This window comes from Corythoichthys intestinalis, chromosome 16 (assembly GCF_030265065.1).
Source record: "Corythoichthys intestinalis isolate RoL2023-P3 chromosome 16, ASM3026506v1, whole genome shotgun sequence".
Lineage (NCBI taxonomy): Eukaryota > Metazoa > Chordata > Actinopteri > Syngnathiformes > Syngnathidae > Corythoichthys > Corythoichthys intestinalis.
In genome coordinates this window covers 20,708,792-20,736,316 of record NC_080410.1, presented here as the reverse complement: position 1 = coordinate 20,736,316, position 27,525 = coordinate 20,708,792, and the positions used below count along the sequence as shown (strand labels likewise).

Here is a 27,525-nt window from a genome sequence, read left to right as displayed (position 1 = left end):
TCAAAATTTGTAATGTTGATGGCCCTATTGACAACCAAACATGCTCGACCAACCATTTTGTAGCTTGATAATTTTTATTCAACTTGTTAGGATAAACATTCAATAGAAAAAAATATAAGATTTAATAGTTTGACAATTCAACACAAACAGCAGGTATGGTCATAGGAGTTTTTGGCCTTTGCACATACTATGGTCAAAACAGGTTATATAGAGTGTGGAGAACAAGTATTTGATACACTGCCAATGGGAAAACCCATTAGTAGTGTATCAAATACTTGTTCTCCCCTCTCTACAGTGCAAAATAGTGAGGAAAAAATATATATATATCATCTAACACAAAAGGGTTTGGAGGATATCTCTTTGTGGAGTTAGGTATTGTACCCATCACCTTATCAAAAGAATATATGTACATGTAATCAAGCTTCTCGAACACACATCTATATAAAAATTGAAAAGATTCATAGTGAAGAAAAAAACACAGTAGGCTATATATAACATTGAAAAAAAGTATTTTCAGGAATATTGACAAGTAGTTCAGTTTTTTTTTTGTTTTCTTTTTTTTGCGCACTCAATAAAGTTTGTTCTTGAATAGGTCACGGAGCTACGTCACAGAGCCTACTCTTCCGCCGTTAGCGCGCTGCTGTCACTTCTACTCGCCAAAACACCGACTCATCCAAGGAAAACAACGACAAATACGGCTCATCCTCTTCCTTGAGTTAATAAAATAATGCATTAGCTTGCGCTAAATTTAGTTTTCGATTCATTCTGTACGTTTCAAAGTCGCTCACTCAATCCAACCGGCCGTTGCTTGCTTCGCATGCCTCCTTTTCCTTGGTTGGCCTCGCTCAGCAATTTATTAAAAATGTTCACATTAGGTTCGTCCTTCTTGACATCACAACGACTCTTGGGATATGTAGTCTTTTGTGCTGCTTTCAGTTTTGAAAAAGGACCAGAAATGATGGAAATATGTAAACACATGGCCCGTGCAGCGTTTTAATGCATATTTATAAATGCAATAAAACTAAAACTCAAAAGACATTATCTCCCGTTTTACTTGGTTGATTGACTTCAAATAAAAACAGGTGTGGACGTCAACTTCCATACTTTCAAATGAGAGCAACGTTCGGTGTTAAAGGGTTAACTGACAATTGGCAGCTATTACACTGATTTTACACATTAAAACAAAGAGAATCGGCATAAAAAGACATTGGCATTATGCATTGGATATACACAGGATCTTATATGAATCTTCCCTCCCTAAATTTTCTATTGTTCCTCTTTTTCAAGGTCACAGGTGAGCTAGATTGTATCCCAACTTACTTATGCGGTGCAAATTCGGAATCTTTGTCAGTTGCAGGGCACATTTAGACAAAAATACCATTCAAAGTGACATCCTGCAAACACTATTAGTAATTGTTTATTTTTTCAATAAACTAAACTGCATGTTTTCAGAATGTGGTACCAGGAGAAAGCTCAAATATGCATAAGCAGAACACGCAACCCACAGATTTGAACTATAAAATTTTGACTGTGAGAAACACTCATAAACAACATAGCCCACATTCCGTTCTCAGTACAGCGTTCTTAAATATATTTTGCTTTGATGGAAAAGAAATGGACAATGTTCAGCATTGATTTCGCATGTGACAAATGCCTGAGCCTCAGAATTTGTTTTTCAATATTTTCTGCTCTATGCGTGCAGTAAGTACATCATATAGAAGAATGCAATAACCTTACACTCATCTAAGAGGATATAGGAAATACCAATGTATAGATCTGCCTTTCTCCCTATTTGTACTGGATGGTTTCATCACCACGATTGTTTATGCCAATCTTTTACTGCATCCATACTAACTCAACCCCTCCCCTTCATGCTTCCGTCTAACGCAATGAGGTCATTTCAGCTTTGTTTGGCATCTACACGTTCTCCTGCCAATTGCACCTCAGGCCACAGAGCAATGGACTCAGTGGCAATAATCATTCCAAAAATGAGAGCACATTGTCTCCCCTCAGTCATTCTTTGTTTCCAGGCGAAACACAAGCAGTGTAAACCATCTGCATTTCATTTCAATAGCAGTCAAGTGTTTACATAAGTAGAGGATTAGCAGCCTGTTGCATCATGATATAAATTGCCCACTAGCTGGTTCAACGGCTAGTGGAAGCATACTGTATTTCATATAGCATACATCACACAATTTTCGCACTTTCCGTCCTATATTGTTTCCTCAATTAAAGCTTCTACATGTAGAATGCTTTATCTTACATACTTTCATGTTCCATCACTTTCATCCAACATTCTTCTTTTGCTGGCCTCTTAATTTCCTTTATCATCACATCAAATACCCCTCTGTCTTTCACTCTGTGGAACAGACCACTTTTTTCCTCTTTGTGCTCCAAATCCTGATGCAACAGAGGATGAACTCCTTCATGTCTATTCCAGTCCACTCTCCCTGGAGGTGCCCATCTTCCTTTGTAATCTACTAACTATTGCAAGAAATGCTTACAACAAATAATAAGAAGTGGATGATTCCATTAAAATTTAATCCACATGCAGCACTGTAACGAAGACAACAATTATACTACTTAAGTCAGAGCTCATTAGATCATGTGAGCGGAACACAAGTCCTTAAAAAATCAGGTCATGTATCTATTTTATACTGTTTTGTTTTGGGTGGACATCACAATTCATTAGGGTATAGGCAAACTCCACGACTTACCTAGAAACATTATTGTGGTCAGTACACCAGAAATAAAAGAAGTTTAGAACATTTAGATGTTATCTGCAGAAGTTTTTTTTTTAATTCAATCATTAGATGTTCCTTTTGTCAATTGAACATCTTTTGTCAAATTGTTATTTTTAATTATAACACTATTCTCCATTTAGCGCATTAAAATACGTATTTCAACAGAGTACACCATTTTTAATTGTGTGAGGTTTATTTGAGGCATGATCTAATTTGGTGCCCTATATAAAATCAGAAGGTCCACACTGGGAAGGCAGGAAGTACCGCATGCGATCATGGTTTGAGGATGTGATTACATAATTAGTAATATAGGGCAATGAAAACACCGGAGAAATAGACTACGATTACATCGTAGGTCTTATTGCAGAAATCAGATTTTTCACCGATCATTTTGTGTGGCCTTTCAGAACCTTCCTTTAATTTTCTGTCAATAGTGGTCCTAAATTTAAATGCATGCTCAGAAGATCAAGTCACACCATGGAATGAGCAAATGTGACACGCATGCGCTGAAGAACAATAACGTAATACGTCATAAGCAGCCGCAGTTCAAGAAGCTGACAGCTTGGTTTATCCCAGCACGTTATTCAGCTCATTGCAAAACATACATGTTAAAGATCCCTGAGCGTTTCGCTGATTGGAGTACCTGTATTTTGGCTCCTTAAATCTAATTTAGTTTGTTCAGCCTCCAGTCGGAAAGATGGAAGTCAAGCCAGCTGCCCCGGGAGGATCGCTCACTTTGCCTTTGAATTCTTTCATCACCTCAAATGCTGTAGCTATTAGCTCTAACACTTCATTGTCCCCTGCATTGCACTCATCCGTCCATGCCGAATTCAAGCTATTTTACCTGAGCAATTCAAACTGACATCAGTTTTGCATCAGTTCATTTAAAATTTAAAATCACAAACAAATGTGACGTATTGTACATCAAAATTTAAAATATCAGGTGATATGTGACAGATCTTATTCAAAGAATGTCATTCAATTAATTAATTCATTCATTCATTCATTCATTCATTCATCATCATATACTAGAGATATAATGATACAATGGCGCATACCCAGTTGACAATAGTCAGGAGTAGACATGTGCCGATTACCGGTTTCAAGGTATATCATCGTATGAAAACATCACAGTTTCAAACCCGCACAAAATTTTCTGTCATACCGTCTCTACGGTATTAGCTATTTTTAATGTCCAAAAATTGCAAGGAGAAATCCCTCACTTACAGCTGCAAGGCTCAACCCTCCCACACCGGTTGTTGCTCAGTGTCAGTGAGTCAATTGTGCTACACGATGGCTGGAGGAGGTGAAACTCCTGAAGCCCCCCCCATCGACAAAAACGACATCGCTAGTATGGGAATACTTCGGCTATGGAAAAGTTACAGATGGCCGCGGTTTAGAGGAGGAAGGCTAACCAATATGTAAAACATGTTTGCAGAGGGTGGCTGCTTAGGAGGCAATACAGAGATCCCTCGTTTTTCGTGGTTAATGGGGACCAAAACCCGCCATGATAAGTGAAAAACCGCAAAGTTGCACCCCACCCCAAAAAAAAAAAAAAAAAAAAAAAAAAAAAGTTTTGTGTGTGTGTGTGTGTTCAATGAATTTATTCAGATTTAGCATTGGAGACATGTTTTTTCACTTTTTTTCCCCAAAGTATAATTAAATTAAAAAAAAAAAAAAAAAAAAAATATATATATATATATATATATATATATATATATATATATATATATATATATATATAAATGTTTTTAATTTTTTTAAGCACTTCAAATGGAATAATTATAAGTTTGAAAAATATTACTGTCCCACCGAATTATTTTTAAACAAGGATAAAAATTAAAAATGCTTGTCTTTATTAAATGCTTCATTGCGAGTCCACTCAAATCCGCTCAAGCTGCTCACTTACACACAATGAGTTGCCCCAGCAACTGTTTAACAACTTAAATGATGATTGACACATGCGGCGCTTTGAGGCTTCAGCTTCCAGGCGTCTGTGGCAAGATCAAACATTAAATGTCTGTCAATCATCATTAACTTTAATAAGCAACTCCAGCGCACTGCCTGACCAACAAAGAGCAGGGAGTGGGAGGGATGGTAAGACTACGCAATCCGCTCAGGAATGCTCATCTGTATTTTTTTTTTTTTTTAATTAAAAGAAATCTGCGATGGACTGAGGTTTTAAGCGAGAAGTAGCGAGGGATCACTGTACCTTCAATATGAGTTTGCATTTATACAAAATTAAAGGTTAGTAAACATTATCATGAACATTGCCCACCAGCTACGAGAGTTAACTCCAGCCTGTTCAGTGTGTCTAGTGGTGGTCAAACATGTGGTGTTTTTTTTTTCTCTTTGACAACTGTTTGTGTTGGGGAAGAGAGTGTGTGTATGATCTAAACATAAATAAAATAATTCAATTATTTTTGTACTGATAATAATAATGTTGAGTTGTAGCTGTGGGTTTATTATTATTTATTTTTATGTAGAATGTTATTTAAAAAAAAAAAAAAATTAACATTATACTTATGTTCCAATTCGCTAATATGTTTTGAAAAAAAAAAAATCTGTTCAATGGAATTTTTTTTTTCTCCCAGATATCTCAAAGTAACATATTTAAAGCCGTAATTGCAATACCGTGATACCGTGAAACCGTGATAATTTTGGTTGAGGTTATCATACCGTAAGAATCTCATACTGGCACATGCCTAGTCAGGAGGCAGGGCACCCTGGGTTGCCAGCTAATCACACAGTCCTCGTTTGATTCAGTTAATGGCAATATAATCTGATTTTGGTCACTTCAAGGTATGGTAGCCTAACACTCATGACATCAATTCATTTCTAACAAGTATTGAAATGATACAAAATCAATACAGGTTAGTTTTTCTTCAGAGCTGTAGAATCTGCAAAACTAGTCAAAACATCTCAAGTTTTTGGAAAAAATAGCCTCTGCGCACAAATGAATTTTATTCCATTAGCTAGCAAGCTAGTATTCTAAGCAGGTCACTGCAGCCAAAGTGGTAAAAATCTTGGATAAGATGAACAGATGGTGCACCAAAGTAGCTCACTGGCACATTTCCACCCTCTATTCAACAACCTTTTTTTGTATATATAAAAGCATTTATAGGCCTTGTGACAACAGTCAGTGCTTAGTGTTCGACTAACGACTACTTGCACTTCTAGCTGTCAGACTGTTGTACTTGGCAACTTAATTGGTTGTCAGCCCACATCGGCCATCACTCTTTAGTCACAATCACCTCTATCTAGTTTTATGCCTCTGTGATTGTTACAGCCATAAAACAAAGTCTTGTCTTCCATTCCTTCACATTTCACGTTACTACCGCTGGTTATCTTTTTTAAAAAATTAAACAAACCCTAATCCTAAATGAATTGGAGTGAGTTTAGCAGAGGAATTACCCCATGTATGGATTTGTACACAGAAATTAATGTGATGGTCTCAAAGACGCAAAAAATCTATTTTTACCAGAGAGCCTAGTAAATCTAATTAGACTGGACGTGTGTTCCTAATACTGTGAACAGTGGGCATCATTATTGAAAGTTGGCCTTTTCATCACAAACTTTTTTCACACATTTTTTCTTTTCATTGATTGTCACACATACTGTATAATTAGCATTGCCAATTAAGAGTGCTGCCAATAGTATTGAATATTTTTGGCATTTACATCAAATCGGAGCTTGCTTTCAACTTCATTAGCCACAATGATGACATTCTCCTTCCTGCATAGTAATGAAGTCCCTCGGAAATTGACTGTGACAGGTGTTGAAATTGGAATGTGTCCATATATTGTATTCTCTATCAACACGTCTGCGAGAGCAGGGCTGCTATCAGCCCAAATGTGAATTGTATTTATAGTAACCATCTCGTCGTTAGTTGCGTAAACTATGATGCATTCACCTTGAGTTATGTCACCTGAGTATCAAATTGGATTTGCTTGTCAAATTGCAATGCAAAAACAAAGGGAGACGTGTGTGACTAAAACAGCAAATTTGCATCTTTCCATCAAAATCACAAGATCAAGTCGTACTGTAATTTCACTTGTTATGCTGGATTCGACTCGATGCTCTAATTAATGAAACTTGCTTTTCAAATTTTTTTTTTTTTTCCATAAGGCTCTTTGGAGATGATTCAGAGTTTCTTTGTGGGTGTTTAAATACGGCTCACGGCACACTGACATTTCCCCAGGCGTCAACACTGCCAGCATCTTGGTGCATTGATTTGAAAATGAACAAAACACAAATTAAGACACAGGATTCACGGCATTGAAGTAATAAAACAAACCAAAGCCAAAAACCTGGCAAAGTAAATACATTTAACAACTGACTCTTAGCATCCACCACAGTTATTTCCTAATGACTTTTTGTTTTAAAGAGTAACAAATCAAGCTTGATAAAATGAGCTTGATACACTATTTACGATTGATGTCCACACCCACTGATGCTTTGGGCAGGACAGCTCTGGGTGTCTGCTATTAATTTTATTCTCTGCCATCTGGTTTGACACTCTAGCGATTGACTTTCATTTGCTTTATTCAGTGGAACTACGAAAACTGCTTCACAAAGCAGAAGGCTTTTAGAGATATTTGAATGAGTGTTTTCACCAAAGCATATTTGTAATTTGGATACTGATAAAATATGATAGAATAATTCCACTTCTAACAGAGAGAGATGGCTTTGTGACAAGTATGCCATCCCTTTTTTGCACCGAGCCAGCTAATTTGGCTCAAATCATCAGAAAGAGTCACTTCTTTTTGCCTCTCAAATTGCTCTTCAGTAAGAGCACTTACTTGTATAGTGCAACCCATTTGGTAATGTATTCACCAGTGGTAGGTAATCTTAAAGTTTAATTTTTATGACATGCCTAATATATTCGGCAAAGGATTTGAATATTAAAACTGTATCTCCTTAAAGTTTCCCATTTCTTATTTATCTTCAAAATCATGAAAACATAAAATCTTTGGATGCGATTCCCCATGTGGATATTCACAAAAGAAGGTAAGGAAATGATCAATTGTTTTGTTATAAACAGTGATCCTTCATGTTTCTCTGTTAATAGGGACCGCCCCATTTTTTTGGTGAATTCTAGAGATGTCCGATCACATCATTTTCAAAGTATCGGAATCGGCAAAAAAATATTGGCCATGCCTTTTTTCAATATATATATATATATATATATATATATATATATATATATATATATATATATATATATATATATATATTTTAATTAAATTGTTTTCTAATTGTATTTAATGTTACAGACATAGTATGTTACACTCATCCAGAATCTTTAGTGTAGGCTTAAGGTAGGGTTATCAAATTTATCCCAATAACGGCGGTAGTTAATTTTTTTGAAGATGTATCACGTTAAAATATTTAACGCAATTAATGCATGCGTTGCACAACCCACTCACGCATTGTCGCGCTCAATCTATAATGGCGCCGTTTTACCTATATAGAGGAATAAAAGGCAGCATAAAATGAGTAGGGTGAATTTTGGCAGCATTTGGAGCCTTTTTTTAATAGATTATAGCCTTACAATCTTTCTCCCTACTATTAGAAATATCATGGGAAGCAATGTGGGGAAGCAAGGTAGCAATTGATTTTTGTCTTAACACCTTATTTTATTTCCCAATGCAGAGAGGATATATCAATTGGTAGCACTACGCACAGTCATGGTTCCACTTCCCATCATGCATTTGCGTTGAATGGCTGCAGTATCATTTACCTAAAGCTCAACAAATACACTAGATTGCAATATTTAGTCACAATATACAAAGTCACAAGTCCTTCTATCCGTGGATCCCTCTCACCGAAAGAATGTTAATAATGTAAATGCCATCTTGAGGATTTATTGTCACAATAAACAAATACAGTACTTATGTACTGTATGTTGAATGTATATATTCGTCCGAGTTTTAGTCATTTTTTTCTTAATGCATTGCCAAAATGTATATGATCGGGAAAAATTATCAGGAATGATTGGAATTGAATCGGGAGCAAAAAAAAAAAAAGCAATTGGATCGGGAAATATCGGGATCGGCAGATACTCAAACTAAAACGATCGGGATCGGAACGGGAGCAAAAAAACATGATCGGAACAACCCTAGTGAATTCAATATATTTATTCAGAATTAGCATTGGAAAGAGATACATATAAGACGTTTTTCCACTTTTTTCCCCCAAAGTAAAAAAAGAAGTTTAAAACATGTTCCTGTCCTACTGAATTGTTTTTAAACAAGAATAACAAAGCAAAATGCTCGTTTTCATTAAATACTGAATTTCCTGAGTCCACTCAAATCCACTCACGCTGCTGAGACCAACCTGTCGTAACTTACACTCACTGCCACAGCACACTACCACTACAAGCTAATAATAATTGACAGATCTGTGGCTTTGAAGATAGCCCTACCAAGCTTCTCTGGCATGATCAAAGCAGCACCATTATCACTCATCGTTAAATTTAACAAGCAAACTCCACCCGCTTGCTGAACAAGAAAAGCAGCAGGGGGGAGAGTGAGAGGACGTACATGTTTGGATCGGAACATCTCTATAAAATACTGTATTAATTATTATTTTTTTAATTGAAGGCACGGCAAGGCAAGGCAAAGCAATTCAACACAAGGCAATTCAAAGTACTTTAAAAACAAATGAAGATCCACTACCAGAGATAAAATGATTCGTAAAAATCACATTAAATAAAAAAAAGTTAAAGACATTTAAAACAGGAAATAAACTTATACATAAAAATCACATTAAATCATGATAACTAATAATAACTGATATCAGAAATTGGAGTAAGGCAGAAAATGAATAAAAAGCAAGTAGCTTGCAATTTTGAAATATATAGGCACTTATGAATATGTTTTAATGAACAAAAGCATTTTTAGCCCTGATTTAAAGGAGCTAACAATTTGAGCACACTTCAGACATTCAGGTAACTTGTTGAAAAGATGTATGGCATAATAACGAAATGCTGCTTCCCCCTGCTTGATTCTTGTTCTTGGAACCAGTGTTGGGAAAGTTCATTTTCTACATGAACTAGTTCAAATTGCAGTTCACAAATTTTAAAATGAACTGTTCAGTTCATAGTTCATAATTCAAAATTTTGAACTAAAGTTCATGGTTCCAAAAAATGAACTTTTGTAGTTCAGTTCTTTTTGTTCGCCAAAAATTGTTACAAGCTATTATTGGCAGTGTCCATACAGAACCACAGACAGCAATTCATGTATCCTTTTTAACATTAAAACTATGTGTCAGATTAATCTTCATATTCAATTTCAAATCCTTATGTTTTCCATATATGTTTTCTTTAAATTTCCTGTTTAGCAGTATCTGGACTTTTTTTCTGGTCGGCACTTTTCGGGATGGCTGCAACCCTTTAATTAGGTTTATGAAAGCTGGCCTTTCCACTTTACTCAAAGGCTGTAGGTCTCCCACAATATACTGCAGAACTAGGTTGTCTAGCTGCGGCTGGGAGAGACAGAAGACGGGGCCACTCTGGTATGCTGTTAGCGGTATTTGGGTGACAGAGGTACTGCTCTGGCCAACCGTTGCCGTCTCTTTCTTAATCGCACATGCTCGCAGTCGCAGATACCTAGCAAGGCTTGTCGCATACTTTATTTCGATGTGCCGTTTAAGGTTGGCTAAAGACGTTACCGACGTACGGATGGTCTTCTTCAATCCAGGTGGACAAAGTTTACAAGTAAACGTTATATTTTTGCCATCCGGGTCGTTACTGACTTTTTCGTAAAACTCTTTTAAATGCTGGTACTGTGTAGAAAGTTGCTCTGAGCGGGCCGGGTTTTGAGAGCTGCCAGCTTCTGTGTCCATGCTGCCGTTGTTGTGATGACGTATTTGCTTAAACAATACGGCCGTGACAGGCAGCTTGAGTTGCCAGGTTGGATAATTTTCCGCTATTAAGGTTAATTTTTTTATTGTGCGTTTTTAGCCTATGGCTTTGTATGCAGTTTTGTCGGTAAAGCTCTAAATGTGATGAACTCATGAACGAAGTTATGAGCACCGCTCACAACTGCTAGAATGAGCGCGTTCACAGTAACGTTCATGAGACAGAAATATGATGCGTTCAATTCACGTTCGCCCAAAATATGAATGTGTTCATGAACGATCGTTCATTGAACGCGTTCATGCACAACGCTGCTTGGAACCTACAGGAGACCAGTTCCAGGCGACCTTAGGGGTCTAGATGCTTCACAGGGATCCAACAAATCAAACATGTATTTTGGTCCAAGATGATTAAGTGTTTTGTAGACGAGCAGTAATATTTTATAGTCTATCCTCTGACTCACTGGGAGCCAGTGTAACGGTTTCAAAACAGGTGTAATGTGGTCCAGTTTCCTTGTATTTGTGAGGACTCTGTGAGCAGCATTCTGTACAAGCTGCAGTTTAGGTGGTAATAAGCAAATTTAGTGACAAACTTTAGATGGCTGTCAAATTGTAGTCAGTAATTACGCCAAGATTTCTGACTTGAGTTGTAGTTGTAAGTGACATTGAATACAAAATCCCCGATGGACTGAGGGCGAGAAGTTTGAAACGTGAAGTAGCAAGGCATCACTGTGTATATATATTTGGAGTGTCGAAGGATTAACATTTTTAATCGAGTTAATTACAGCTTAAAAATTAATCGTAATTAAACACAATTAATCGCAATTCAAACCATCTATAAAATATGCCATATTTTTCTGTAAATTATTGTTGGAATGGAAAGATGAGACACAAGATGGATATATACATTCAACATACGGTACATAAGTACTGTATTTGTTTGTTATAACAATAAATCAACAAGATGGCATTACTATTATTAACAATCTGTTAAAGCAATCCATGGATAGAAAGACTTGTAGTCTTAAAAGATAAATGTTATTACAAGTTATAGAAATTTTATATTAAAACCCCTCTTAATGTTTTCGTTTTAATAAAATTTGTAAAATTTTCAATCAAAAAATAAACTAGTAGCCCGCCATTGTGGATGCAAATAATTACTTACACAATGCTCATGGGTGCTGAAGCCTATAAAATCAGTCGCACCCAAGTGCCAGCAGAGGGTGACAAAACTCCCCAAAACACAATAAGTACACATTTGACTGTGCTGTCATTTTAATGTTTGAGCGGGGCATGTGCATTAATTGCGTCAAATATTTTAACGTGATTATTGAAAAAAATTAATTACCGCCCGTTAACGCAATAATCTTGACAGCCCTAATAAACACACATATATATGTATATATATATATATATATATATATACACATACATACAGTGCCGGCCAAAAGTATTGGCACCTCACAATTCTGTCAGCTAATGCTCAGTTTCTCCCAGAAAATGATAGCAATTACAAATGCTTTGGTAGTAAAATCTTCAATTATTTTGCTTGCAATGAAAAATTGCAAAAGAGAATGGAAAATAAATTCAATCATTATCATTTTATACAAAACTCCAAAAATGCGCCGGACAAAAGTATTGACACCCTTTGAAAAATTACGTTATGCTTCTCTAATTTGTGTAATTAACAGCACTGGTTACTTACCTGTGGCACATAACAGGTGGTGGCAATAACTAAATCACACTTGCAGCCAGTTAAAATGGATTAAAGTTCACTCAACCTCTGTCTTGTGTCCTTGTGTGTACCACATTGAGCATGGAGAAAAGAAAGAAGACCAGAGAACTGTCTGAGGAATTGAGAAGCAAAATTTTGAGGCAGTATGGCCCATGTGTAAAGCCCATGGCACTGTGGCTAACCTCCCTAGATGTGGACGAAAAAAAAAAAACGTTCATGAGAGATTTCAATGAAACATTGTTTGGATGGTGTATTAAGAACCTCGAATAACATCCAAACATATCAAGCTGTCCAGCAGTCCGAGGGTACAACAGTGTCAACCCGTACTATCCGTCGGCATCTGAATGAAAAGGGACTCTATGGTATGATACTCAGGAAGACCCCGCTTCTGAACCAGAGACATAAAAAAGCCAGGCTGGAGTTTGCCAAAACTTACCTAAGAAAACCAAAAACGTTTTGCAAGAATGTTCTCTGGTCGGATGAGACAAAGTAGAGCTTTTTGGGAAAAGGTATCAACATGGAGTTTACAGAAAGAAAAAAAAAACAAAAAAACGAGGCCTTTAAATAAAATAACACGGCACCCACAGTCAAACATGGAGGAGGCTCACTGATGTTTTGGGGTTGCTTTGCTGCATCTGGCACTAGACTGCTTGACCATGTGCATGGCATTATGAAGTCTGAAGCTACCTACAAATTTTGCAACATAATGTAAGGCCTAGTGTGAGAAAGCTGGTCTCCCTCAGAGGTCATGGCTCTTCCAGCAGGAAGAAAACCACACTTCAAAAAGCTCTAGAAAATGGTTTGAGAGAAAGAACTGGAGACTTCTAAGGTGGCCAGCAATGAGTGCAGAGACTCAAGACCTGAATCCCACAGAACACCTGTGGATATATCTGAAAATGGCAGTCTGGAGAGTGCAACCTTCAAATCTCAGAGACCTGGAGCAGTGGTTCGCAGCTATTTTGTCTAAAGGTTGTGCTACCAAGTATTAGGCTGAGGGTGCCAATACTTTGCCCATTTTTGGAGTTTTGTGTAAAATAATCATGATTTATTATTTTTTTCATTCTCTTTTGTGTTTTTTATTGCAAGCAAAATAAATGAAGCTATTACTACCAAAGCATTTGTAATTGCAATCATTTTATGGGAAATATTGAGCATTATCTGACAGAATTGCAGGGGTGCCAATACTTTTGGCCGACACTGTACGTATATACTATACTAGTAAATATTTTTATAATTTCTGATATTTTGGTTGAGTACCTTTTGCTGAATGCAATTTTTAAACACTTCACATTATTGATTTACCCACAATAAAAGTGAATGTGCCTCGTGATTGGCTGGCAACCAATTCAGGGTATTCCCCCGCCTACTGCTCATAGTTAGCTGGGATAGCCTTCTGCGGCCCTAATGAGGATAAGCAGCACAGAAAACGTATGAATGAACGAAACTTTGAATCGAAAATTCTGACAGAGTGAGCCATAACCATATTAACTGTCTGCTACAGTGAGGATTGTAGTATGCAGTAGATCATTTACCAAGCGTCTCTGCAGATAATCTTGTCTTCTTCCATATTCTGTTTACATTTCAAGTGTTTCTGACTCTTACCAAAAACTGAGGGAATTTTCCCAATACATTGTGTCCTCGGACAGCTCATAATCTTCCAGCCCGGAAGAGTATGAATGCCTTTTACTAAACAAAAATCCAACCTTTCAAAACTTATAGAGTTTGACAATAATTCTTTAAATGCTGAATTTGTAAAGTAAAATTGCTCAAGTAATAACTAAATATGCAGTGCCAAAAATACGATATACACAACACTAATCACGTCTGGCCTTGTTTTATTGTATGTAAGTAGTATGTGTTTACTACTAATTACATTTCATTTTATACATAAAAATCCTATTCCCTAAACAGACTCTGCATTTTCACTTCCCTGTCACTTTGAATTCATGTAATGCTCCTTCTGCATTTTTTCTCTTACCCCCATGACAACTCTTGATCTTTCTGTTCCTCAATTTCTCCCGGTTTGTCTGCATCTCTCCTCTCGCTCCCTGTGCTTCTCTCAGTCCATCTGTCCGTTATATTATTGTTCCTTTCTACACTGCTGTGGTCCGGGCCATATCCCCAGAGAGTATAGAGTGTTGTGTAGACAGGTTCAGGCTGTGAGCAAAGTCTTCTTTCCTCTTCACTTCACACGGTGCTTCCAGATGAAACCAACACGGCTACAGACAGATGAGGCTCCTCTGAGAATCTCACCACAGGAAGAAGTGTGCTAAAAGCAGCTGTACTACACATCAGAAAGTAGGCACTGCTGGACAAATCGTCTCTTCTTTAAGCTTGGCCAAGCTTAAATATACCTATTTGACACACTTAAAAGTCCCTCTCGCAGTTGCGTATGCGGTCCTAGCACTGCTGAGTGCATAAATTAGAATTTTGACCAGCTCACCTTGATTCACATCTCTCTAGCAGCGTAATAAGGATATAAATAAAATAAGACACATGCATAAATACATGAGGAAGATGAGAACAGAAAAGCAGAAATAAATAAATGGGCAGTAAACGTGGTAGATATGGAGAGGGTTTGGTTTGTCCTCCCATTTTTGTTGCACACTTCCCAACAGTTGCATGACAAAACAGCTTAAAAGCATAACTTTGACATAAATGGTATATTAAACAAGTAGGATTAGTAACCTCTGTGAAGTTGGCCCTCCATCAGACTCAAATTTATATAAAAATGATGTCAATCGTTTGTGTTAGTTACGTTTGTGCTTGTTTGTGCTGTAAAAGATTTGGAGTGATGCCATCACTTGAAATTAAACTAATGGATATGTCAATATCTCAAAAACAGTAGCAGCGCAAACCAAAGTTTTTACAGCTCAAACCAGTATAAACGAAGCATAAAGGATTGACACAATTTTTAATCTAAATGGGGGTTTGCTGACGTCAGTGTGACCTATTTGTAAATATCTTTAAAACTATAGCAGCACAAATGAAACTTTTTACTGCACAAACAAAGCACATATATATTGATATTATTATTATATAAATTTACATTTGATTAAGTGCCAACTTCATGGAGCTGGATCACTTCCATTACTCCACTACACAAAAAATAACCCCTGATTTGTCATTATTATCTCATCTACCGCATCATTCTTGTCACAAATGCTGCTCCCAAAATCTTGTCCTATATATATTAGGGCTGTCAAACGATTAAAATTTTTAATCGAGTTAATCACAACTTAAAAATTAATTAATCGTAATCGCAATTCAAACCATCTATAAAATATGCCATATTTTTCTGTAAATTATTGTTGGAATGGAAAGATAAGACACGAGATGGATATATACATTCTATATACTGCACATAAGTACTGTATTTGTTTATTATAACAATAAATCAACAAGATGGCATTAACATTATTTACATTCTGCTAAAGCGATCCATGGATAGAAAGACTTGTAGTTCTTAAAAGATAAATGTTAGTACAAGTTATAGAAATTTTATATTAAAACCCCTCTTAATGTTTTCATTTGAATAAAAACTGTAAAATGTTCAAACAAAAAATAAACTAGTAGCTCGCTATTGTTGATGTCAATAATTACACAATGTTCATGGTGCTGAAACCCATAAAATCAGTCGCACCCAAGCACCAGCAGAGGTATTCTTTAAATGCGTCAAATATTTTAACGTGATTAATTAAAAAAATTAATTACCTCCCGTTAACGAGATAATTTTGACAGCCCTAATATACTGTGTGTATATATATATATATATATATATATATATATATATATATGCAATATTCTAAGTGCAATACTTACTTACTTGCAATATTCAATGCCTTAACTGTCAAACTGCTACTACTTCACTTCTATTCACACATATTCTATGTGCAATACTTATTTACATTCAATATTAACGTGCAATATTCAATGCCTTCAATGTCAACTGCTGCTACTTCACTTCAATTATTTGCACTGCCTAAACATAGGACTACCTCATACACATTTTATATTTATTTAAATTTTATACTTTCATACTTGCAGGTCACTTTTGAGATTTTTACTTGTCCTGCACTGTAAAGAGAGATGCTCCACAATTTCATTGTACAACTGTATAATAATAAAGGGCTATTCTATTCTATTCTATTCTATTCTATTCTATTCTATTCTATTCTATTCTATTCTATTCTATTTTTTCCTACTTTAGTTAACAGGTCATGCCCCTCTGCTGAGTAGCTGCAAAATGTCAAGAAATATGAAGGAATGTGTGAGGTGTGATACGAGAGGAAAGTTAAATTATGGAATAGGACAGTGTGTAAAAAGCTACCTGCACTGGTTTGATCTATAATTCATATTTTGTTGTCGTATACTACTTTTGAAGGTCTTTTGAACTTGAACTTTGAAAATGTGTCATTTTCTTCAAAAAGAGTATATACACATATAAAAGTAGATTTCTTGTTAAATTTAGAAATAAATGGCCCTCTATGGCTGCTGTCTGCTTGGCTCTGCATCTGCTTTTTGATGTCCGATACCAATATTTGTAGCTGCTCATGCATGGTGACATATCCAATTCCTGGATGCATCTCAAAGATGAAAGAGTGCAATGAAGCGTGATAGAGAAATGGCCCAGAGGTCTATGACTAAATGAAGCAGAGCCCTAAACCTCCCTTCTCAAACAAGCTATCACCTACAGTAAATCCATATGACCGTACCTTTGTCTCCAGAACAAGAATGGACATTATGCAAGGCGGGTGATGTGACTCAAGGGTTAAGCTTTTACATCCTTAAGCTTATCTTATGTCATAAAAGGCGGAAGGGGTGCACTTCAAGAGTCAGTCATGGCATCCAAGTGGACACGATAGGTTTTTGCTCAAAGCTAGTGCTAAATGTGGGGAATAATAATAGTACATGCTTGGACAAAGGCCTCTAAGGAGAAAGGGGAGGGGTGAATAGGTTTTGAATGAAGATGACAACCATAAAAGGGAGGTGGTGAAATGGCCTCTACTAGGAAAAAAATGCCACCCCCTCAGCCAAAACAGGAAACTACAAACAAAAACAATATCTAAATGCCATTAAATTATCTTAAAAAAATAAAAATAAAATTCACTGTGCCATATAATGGATCAAAAAAATATTCCAGTTTTTCTCAATTCCTTTACAAAGTTTCTCTGCTGAGAATTGAAATTCTCAAAACAACTTGTTCAATCCTCACAACATTGTATCCATTGTAACATTGTGTTTCACATAAAAAAATCCGTTTCTCATTTCTTGAACAAGTTGCAGATGTTTTAGTTCATCCATGCAAATGATTTGTACAATCCTCTGCTGTTTCCTACATTATCAGCTGCATCTGTCATGATGGTCGAAATGGATTATCATGGGTCTCTATTGAATGGTCGCACCACCCACAACATTTAGTCATTTGTTCATTGCATAAGTCTTTACACTCACAATGGATTAACATGTTTTCAGAATATGCCAACTAGGAGTGGGAACGTTTTGGTACCTCACGATATGATATGATTTGCAATACAAAGGTCACGATAACAATGATTTGACGATATGGCGATACAACGATTATCGATACATTGGTCAGGAAATCATTCTAGGATATTCTACAAACAACAACAACAACAAAATAACAGAAAACAAGCTTCTGCTGTGAATTGGAATGAGTTTGTCACTAGTAGACGTCCAATCCATTTGAACTCCCTCCCACTTCAAACGGATTGAACGTCTATGGCCGTCAGTGGCAGCAAATACTGGAAAATGAGGTAATTTTGGGGCATTTAAAGTCATTTCCCTGTTGATTTTCAGTTATTTCCTGTTGATTTTGGTGCATTTTATGGGTCACTTCTCGTTAATTTTGCGTTACAGAACAGGAAGTGACCTGGGAATCACACAAATAAATAGGCAGTGACTCAAACCCAAAAGGAAATGACCTGTAAATGCCCTAAAAAATGAACAGCAAGTAACCTGTAAATGCCTTGAAAATCTGACAGAATGACTGTGAATGCTTTGGTTTCGAATGAACTAACGTTCCCAGTCTAAATGGATTGGGCTTTGAGCACCGTCAATGGTAGCCTTAGAGTTAACTGAGACACTATTATGGTGGAAGATTTTGGTAGCAACTTGTTGGTTCCTTTTTTTTTTTTTTTTTTTTTTTTTTTTAAGCATTGACACCTTTTTAAAACGATATCTCGATTCTTGGCAAGAGCATATCGATAACCTTTTGGGATACAAAGTATCACGATATATCACCATTTCAATACTTTGTCACACCCCTAATGCCAACATGTGTGTGCTTTTTTTCTAAGCCTTTTCGTTACTTCTTTTACGTAACTTATTTTAACCAGCAAAAAAATTGTAATAGTTTAGCAGGGATGTCCAAACTTTTTGCAAAAGGGGCCAAATTTGGTGTGGTAAAAATGTGGGAGGGCCGACCTTGGCTGACATCTTTTACGTAGAACAATATATTTAGGTAAATTTTAGCAAGCCATTCTGTGTGTCACATTTGATTTTATTATTATTATTATTTTTTTTTTTAATGAATAATTTCTACAATCTCGCAGCTAGCCTTTGTGGCGTTTTCTTTCGACTCTCGGGTTCTTGCGAATTACTACTTCTGTGAAATTAAACTAGCTTCAAGTTGCTTCAATTTCTCACTGCGTATCTTCCCTGCAATCTTGTCATACATGGCAGCGTGTCTTGTTTGGTAATATCGCCTCACATTGAACTCTTTAAAAACAGCGACTGTCTCTTTGCAAATGAGGCAGACACAGTTGTTGCGTATTTTAGTGAAGAAATAGTCCAATTTCCACCTGTCCCTGAAGCGTGGAGCGTCACAGTCAACTTTGTTTTTTTGTTTTTTTTTTGTTGATTGTCGCCATTTTAGAAAATTGGGAGTTAAGGGTCTCACGGGGTAATGTTGCTTAGAGTGCTGCTGCCTTTTAGTGGTAAATGAGGAGCAGCATTTAGTGTGTAAGCTACTTCACATGCTGGTGGCAGTACAGCCGACCAATTTATTAATTTATTATAATTTATTAATTTATTAATTTATTGTGTGCGGGCCAGATGTTATTGATTTTATGACAGAAGCTGGGTGCCGGATGAAATTTGACCACGGGCCGCATTTGGCCCCCGTGCAGGACTTTGGACATGTCTGGTTTAAGACAATGTGAATTTCCACCACACCAACATAATCACGGAATGGTTTACAACCCACAAATGAATGGTAATGAAGTTCCTACCACCATACTTCTCATTCCTTAAACCCATAGAATAATTTTCTCCACATGGAGATGGCAGGTGTATGACCGCCAGCCTCACACTCAGGTGACTCTCCTGGATGCCATGAATGCAGCATGGAGTGACATCACAGCAGATAACTGCAGAGGCTGAGTAAAACATTCAAGAAGATTCTCTCCATGCTGTATAGCAAGAGAGGACATCCGTTGTGACATGGATGAAAATTTGTGGCCCAAAATAGAGGAACGTCAAGATATGTAGAAAGAAAGGGGAAAAATCCCGACAGCACGAGAAGTTTAGTTGTGCCGATTGTCTTATGTTCACATTTCTAGTTTTTGCTTTTATGTTTTGTTTCTTTGTGATACTCAGTGCTGTCTTTTGCTCTCTATATTGCGATGACATGGTCTGTCAAGACATTGTAAAAACAGTAAAAGTGTACACTGATTGATTCATGACCAGTCTCTTGCAATCAATCTCCCACACACAAAGGTGTAACTTACGATGTTCATCAAAACTGATGTACACCATCTACAGCATCAGAGCCTTCCACCAGAGTAACTGTTCAGCTGAGAGCATGACGAAGCAATTTGACTGTCTTGTCTGTATACAATGAAAGAAAGACTTGTCATTCTGACAGCACTGACATGTTCATTGACGGAGAAATTAAATTTTGAGCGATAGACTAAGAATTTTGCACAAAAAATGGCTTTTGCAGGTAATCCATGTTGTTTTGCTACTTGTGTGACGTGTTTTGAGAAATGCAAAAACTGTTTTGAGAATTTTAATTCTGATCTGAGAGATGTACTACAGCAATTGAGAAAAACTGTAATCCACTTTATATTCCCTTTGCTGTGTGGTTTCAATAAATTCACCTTAAACACAAAATTACAATTACAGTACTTGATTTCAGTATGATATATTATTCAATAGATATTATAACCTAAACTTTTGTTCCCTTTCCCCCCCTATTTCTTTCTTTCTTTCTCTCTTTCTATCTACCTATCAAGGATTTTGGGATAAATTGTTCATTACAAAATATTTCTGGATCAGTAAATCCAAAAGCAGACAAGTGGCTAGGGGGCTGTGCTTAAATCACAGACCTGGTTGTGGCTAATGGAATTTCCTTTGCAGTGCCTTTACATTGGATAAAGCAAAGCTCCAATCAGACGGGATTTACTTCTCTGAGGGGGTGCTTTCAAAATTGCATTCCCTGATCTGGTTTTAATCCAATAGAAGGGAATATTGTGTACGGTATGATGTTCTTCTTCTGGGTAATACATTATCAATTACTAGTATAACATCAAGGTTTGCAGAGAAAAAAAAAAACCTTTAGAAATCAAACAAGAACAGATAACAATTAGTTGTAGAATATATTCTGTAAATAACACACATTTTAAGTAAAACTAAAATATTGTTTTTGTCCTTGTAGAGCACATTACAGAAATGTATGATGGAATACTTCCAAATTTTAAAACGTATGTATGCCCTTTTCGGATTGAATGCATTGCTTATACTGTAGGTTATAGATTTATTGATTATGTTTATATTTCTATTTCATACCTTAAACCCCCCCCCCCCCCCCCCCCCACACACACACACAGTACATTGTGTGCATGGGTTGTTTTAATTTCTCATTTTACAAGTCTCAATCAAAACATCCGTGGGTGACACTGTGCACTGGATCAAAGCACCACACAGTGTGTTTGCATCTATCATTATTGAAAGTACTGTATATGCGGCATACTGCCTTTACAAGTTCTGTCAAAGAAACAAGGCTGAAGACCCCAGCGTAATTTCTCCTTGATAACAGACGTAGGGAATCCTCAAGGCATAAAACATGGTAGAGGCAAATGAAATGAAATGAGAAACATGCAGGGGGTACATATTGAACAGAGATATACGTGTTTTTTTTTTTTCATGAAAGAATTAACGGGTTTAGAACATGTTGGTCTTCAGAGAAATCTCACTGTGTGGAAAGAGTAGTGGCAACGTGACTACTGCCAAACTATGTTGATAAAATGAGTTCACCAGTTATGCGTTTGTTTGTTTGTTTTTTTGTTTGTTTTTGCTTTTCTTTGTTTTTGCCCTTTTTGCTACAAACCAGTAATCCAACTCCAGCTCCTGGCAAAACAATAAGGTGTTTAGCCACAAACAGTTCTGCCTCGATTAATCAAATACAGGAATAATTTGGTGTATATAAACTAAACAAATCAATGAACAGTGTTGTGATTTAAACTTTTTGTTGTTTCATGGTTTCATGATTTAACACACAAAAAAAAACAAGAACTATAGAATGTATTATGCCTTTCCTCCTGAAGACAACAATGGTAGGCTCTAACTACAACCCTAACCGGTTAAGAAGTATAGAAAATGATAGCCGGATGATTAGGAGCGGGAACCTTTGGGTACCTCACGATACGATACGATTTGCGATACAAAGCTCACGATAACGACGATCTGACGATATGGCGATAAACAATTATCAATACAATGGTCAGGAAATAATTCTAGGATATTCTACAAACAACTATAAACAGAAAAACAAGCTTCTGCTGTAAATTGGAATGAGTATATCACTAGTAGACGTCCAATCCATTTGAACTGAGAGGGTGGCAGCGAATGAAAATTCCTTTATATCGCTGCCATCCCTCCCACTTCAAACGGATTGAACGGATTGATTGTCAGTGGCAGCCAATCCCAGGCAATGAGGTGATTTTGGGCCATTTAAAGTCATTTACCTGTTGATTTTCAGTTACTTCCTGTTGATTTTGGGGCATTTTATGGGTCACTTCCTTTTTATTTTGAGTTACAGAACAGGAAGTGACCTGGGAATCACACAAATAAATAGGCAGTGACTCAAACCCAAAAGGAAATGACCTGTAAATACCCTTAAATGAACAGCAAATAACCTGTGCATGCCCTGAAAATCAGACAGAATGAATGAGTGACTGAGAGTGAATGCTCTGGTTTCGAATGAACAAACGTACACAGTATAAATGGATTGGGCTTTGAGCACCATCAATGGCAGCCTTAGAGTTAACTGAGACACTATTGTGGTGGAAGATTTTGGTAGCAAATTGTTGGTTCTTTTTTTTTTTTTTTTTTTCTAAACATTGACTCCTTTTTAAAACAATATCTCGATTCGTGGCAAGAGCATATCGATAAGCTTTTGGGATACAAAGTATCACGATATATCACCATTTCGATATTTTGTCACACCCCTACAGATGATTACCACCTCAACTCTGCAGCAGGGTCCACCGTATATACTGCATGAATCTTAATGTCAAATTTCAGACATAGGAAGATGGATATCCATGCATTCAATTTGGCAATGATGCACTTTAAGGTGCTGTCATCAGCACAGTAATTTATGCGTCAACGCGGGGCTCTTATTGGTGTACTGGTGTGCCAGCGCAATGCTCCGATTGGTGGACTCCATAGCCTCCAGTGTATAGCCTATAGTTGTTGGTTTTTTTTGCAGTGGTGTGGTGGTGGAAAGAAAAATAAATAGGGGGTAAAAAGCATTAAGGCCCCTGTATTATTTTCGCTGCCAAGCTTTTACTTTGCAAGTTTTACAATATACTAGAAAGCAGAGGTGGGTAGTAACACATTACATGTACTCCGTTACATTTACTTGTGTAACTTTTTGAGAAAAATGTACTTCTAAGAGTAGTTTTACTAAGCCATACTTTTTACTTTTTCTCTTTGTTCAAGGTATTTATATATTAGATTTTTTTTTTTTTTGCCAGCGATGGTATTGCCAAGAGTAGCGATACTAATTTCACCAATGAGATGTCGCAACAATAATCATGTGACTCCATTATACCAATCAGACGCAAGCTTGCCGTTCTGTGATCACGCAAGCATGTTCGATCACGCGTCTTTAAAGCACCGTAACAAATGAAGTATTTCACATAGAGCGCTGCCCTCAACATGAATTGAAAGCGTGGATTTAAAACTCTTCCAGTTTTTATTTGGCACCGATTGACCATTGAAAACCGGAGATATGATCGTTTTAATTTTATAATAGAGTCTATGAAGGAACTAAAGTATTAGACATTCAAACTAGCAACTATTTTCTCCACTTAAGGGCAGGGCACTCATGCGCTTTGGATGAATGATGCTTCATTACTGTTTTTTTCTCTCTCTTTTAATTTATTGATATTTTCTTTATTTTTTTGGCTTAATGTCGTTATGTAATGGGCTATTGCACAGTATCATTATAACAACAGTTCATATCGAAAAGTTTGTGCTGAGGGAAAAAAAATACATTTTTTAAAATTAAAAAAAATAAAAAATAAAAATGCAGTTACTCAAAATGTTACTCATTACTTGAGTATGCATTTCACTGGATACTTTATTACTTGTACTTGAGTACATTTTATGGATGATTACTTTTACTTGAGTAATATTATTCTGAAGTAAAGCTACGCTTACTTGAGTAAAAGTTTTGGTTACTCTACCCACCTCTGCTAGAAAGTGTGTGTTGACTCTCTGCTAATGTTAAAATAACATCAAGACAAAATAATCACTTTATGGAACATGATAAATCCGGAGGAAAAAAAACAATGAAAGAGTGTTCAATTATAATGTATCCTGCGTTCATTAAAACGTCTCCTGATCAAGAAACACAAAATGCAATGATGCCTGATTAAATGCTAGACCTTAGCAGGCGTGTGCATCAGAAATAAATTTACGCCCCAGACCTGTAAGAATAGCAGAAATTACTTCTGTCCTTGCATGGGACATTTACATCAGTATACAGGTAGATACACAGCTTGTGTAACAACTCCTGTATGCTAAGATTGGTGTATGTGGTGTATGTAGTCCAAGTGGTTTCAATCATAACATGGTTCCCTGTCAGGTTAAGGTACGAGACCCAAGGAGACTTCACTGGATTAGAATGAGGACAAAATAGATTAAAAATAATGAAATCATTTTGTTCTGATGGCTTAGTTAAATCCAGCCTTGAAGGCTTAGCTAGTTAATAGAAACTTCACCTCATTAAACTGACTGTATAATTTCTTTTCATGTATTATTAAGATTTGCTCAGAGAAAACGCTCTAATATCACTACATGTGTATTGGAAGATTTGAAGAACAATCTTTCCACTTCATATTTCCTCTCATTTCCTCTTCATTTAACTTTCATTCACTAATTCTGAGTAGGAGAGGGTGCAGTGTGATGGTCAACCATGGTTTGAAATCAAAAGAATACAACATCCAATTTGATTCGATTTCAATTGCCAATGCCAAAATTATTTTATCTTTTAATATCTTGTTCTTGGAAAGAATAGGCTACATAACAGTTAGCACCTTAACTGTGCACACACTGAGCATGCACATGTCACAAAATAGACGATCTGAGTCCTCTGGTCAAGACTCAGCCGTCATGTTGTATTGTATCTCAAAGAAAACATACATTCTTTCGTGAACAAAAATGTACATAGACGAAGAAGAGAAGGTGGCTTGAAACAGAGATAAAGACTCAATAAATTGGTCTCTAAAAATAATGTACAAATCAAAGAAAATGGCCACGTTTAGCTTGCAGTTATAGTATTTATTTACAAATGAACTGATACCCATTCTAGTTTTATTGAAAGACCTAAGTCTCTACTGATTAAAGTTAAGATTTGCCCCATCCTTACTGAAAAATGCAGTTAGGCTATGAGTGCTAGCATCGTCAGCCAATGTGCTCCCCTCATAACAAAATAATTCCAACTGTTCAGCGAACTTTCTGTCTTTTCCTGCTCTGATGTCACACCAGGACATGAGGATGGGGTTAGGCATGAACTTCGGTGACTTGAATGGGGCATTTGAGAGGCAATTAGTTTTTTACAGGTTTATCCATGTATGCCAGTTTAGTTTCTTGACCAAAAATACGTTTTTAAGTATGTTTATTAGTGGTGAACGGCCTAATAGTTGACGCGATATGCCCTTGAACCTACCATCTTTGTTTTGAGAAAGTGGGAGGGAGCCAGAATGCCCACAAAACACTCCAAAAATTAATTGACTCGATTCTAAACTGAAAACAAGACAAAATTAATTCACACTTGAAAATATTGTTTGGACACTGTAATCAATTAAATGTACTCTGGTAAAAATAAATAGATGAATACATAATTTATTTCAATAAATACATACAAATATGCTCACTATTATGATTACACTATACCCACTTCATATTGATTTGCTTTATTGAAAAATGACTCAAAAGTAGATGCACGCATGTATAATAATAATAATAATAATATTAATAATAATAATAATAATAATAATAATGAAATGGACATCGGGCCCCAGATGCTCCTCACTGGGTCGCCTGTGGCTCCAAACATGAGTGCATGACAACATGGGTCAAGTGAAGCCCCACACTGGTTCAGACAATCCAGTGATACATGCTGACAAATTATGTGTTTGTGTGTGTGCTGCAGATCCATCCCGTCTTGTTTTCCTTTTGACACTAAGATTTATGGTAGATGGGCTGTGTTGCTTCTCACTTCTCTGTATGCACTAACATAATGGCCTAATTTTTTCATACAACATAAAAGCCAATGTCTCAAAAAAAAAAACTTTCTATATATATATATATAGTGTAAAAAAGTGTCTTTGTTAATAATAATAATTTAAAAAAAAAATCGCAAGCATGGCGCTGTGTAGACTTGAAATTGAAAATGTTAGACCCTTGTATGTGGTTTTGCCATTTGTTGTGATGGATAGAAGGGTGCTATCAAACAATCTTTTGCACTGCTGAATTAGGTCACCGCCTGGCTTAAAGCATGAATAGATTACTAAATGGAAAGAAAAGAGGAGCGTAAAAGGGGGAAGATGACGATATAAAGAATATAATGTAATTTACAATACATATACAGCTGTATGAAAAAGTGTCTGAACCTTTTGGAGTTTCTCACATTTCTGCACAAGATCACCATCAAATGTGATATGATCTTTGTCAAAATCACACAGATGAAAAAACAGTGTCTTCTTCAACTAAAACCATTTTGGCCTATCGATCTTCATATTTTAATGAGGATACCATGCAAAAAAATGACAGAAGGTGGAAAAATAAGTAAGTGAAACCTCTGCCTAAGGACACTTAAAGAGTAATTGAAACCAATTTTTACCAAACAATTTAAAATAGGTTTGTGCCCAATCACTGATGAGTGTTTTAAATCTGCCCTGCACACTATATATAAAAAAAAAAACACCTGGTAAGAACTGTCTTGATGAGAAGCATTGTCTGATGTGCATCATGGCTTGGTCAAACAAGCTGTCTGAAGACCTGCGATCAAGGATTGTTGATTTGTATAAAGCAGGGAAAGGATACAAAAGCATCTCTAAAAGTATGGAAGTTTATCAGTCGACAGTCAGAAAAGTTGTCTACAAATAGAGAGTTTGTAACTGTTGCTTCTGTGACACCCCTAATATAGGGTGATCCCATTTGCATGTGGGAAATGTGTCATTGTGTATAGTTAAAAGAAAAAGAAAAAAAACGTAATTTAATTTTATTAAATTTACTTTTCTAATGATGTCAAAAGTGCAAATGTCAAGGCAATATTTATGTTAAATATTATTTTTCTTTAATGAAAATAAGAGGCAGACTTAGTTGAAGCACTTCCGGGTCGGGAGGCAGAAAGGAGGGGCAGACTCGCTCTCGCGCTCAGACTAGTGACGGGATCTGTCGTTCACTTGAGTAAACGAATCCATTCCGGTTCGTTCAGTAAAAAGATTCGTTCAAACGAATCGTTCAACGAATCGTTCGCCCCCCTCATCTCCCTCCCCGCCCAAATGAATCGTTCGGTTAGTGAACGGGAAGTGACGTTGCCGAACGAATCACCAAAGACCGCTTCGCAGTATAACTGAACGGGAAGTGACATTGCTTGGTCCCTCCCTCTCTTGCACATTGACCACTCGTTGTAGTTTCAGAAATGAG

General features: G+C 36.5%; 1 protein-coding gene across 9 annotated transcripts in view; it reads right to left on the bottom strand.

The window, feature by feature from the left end:
• The window catches only part of LOC130904772 (protein phosphatase 1 regulatory subunit 29), a 137,834-nt gene that overhangs the window by 13,292 nt on the left and 97,017 nt on the right, over positions 1 to 27,525 (bottom strand). Inside the window, exon 1 of one of the 9 annotated variants that reach the window (XM_057817779.1) lies at positions 3,388 to 4,245. The exons of 7 other annotated variants lie outside the window; for them this stretch is intronic. The gene's annotated coding sequence lies outside the window, so the exon portion shown is untranslated. One more of the 9 variants, XM_057817780.1, reaches the window with a different exon arrangement.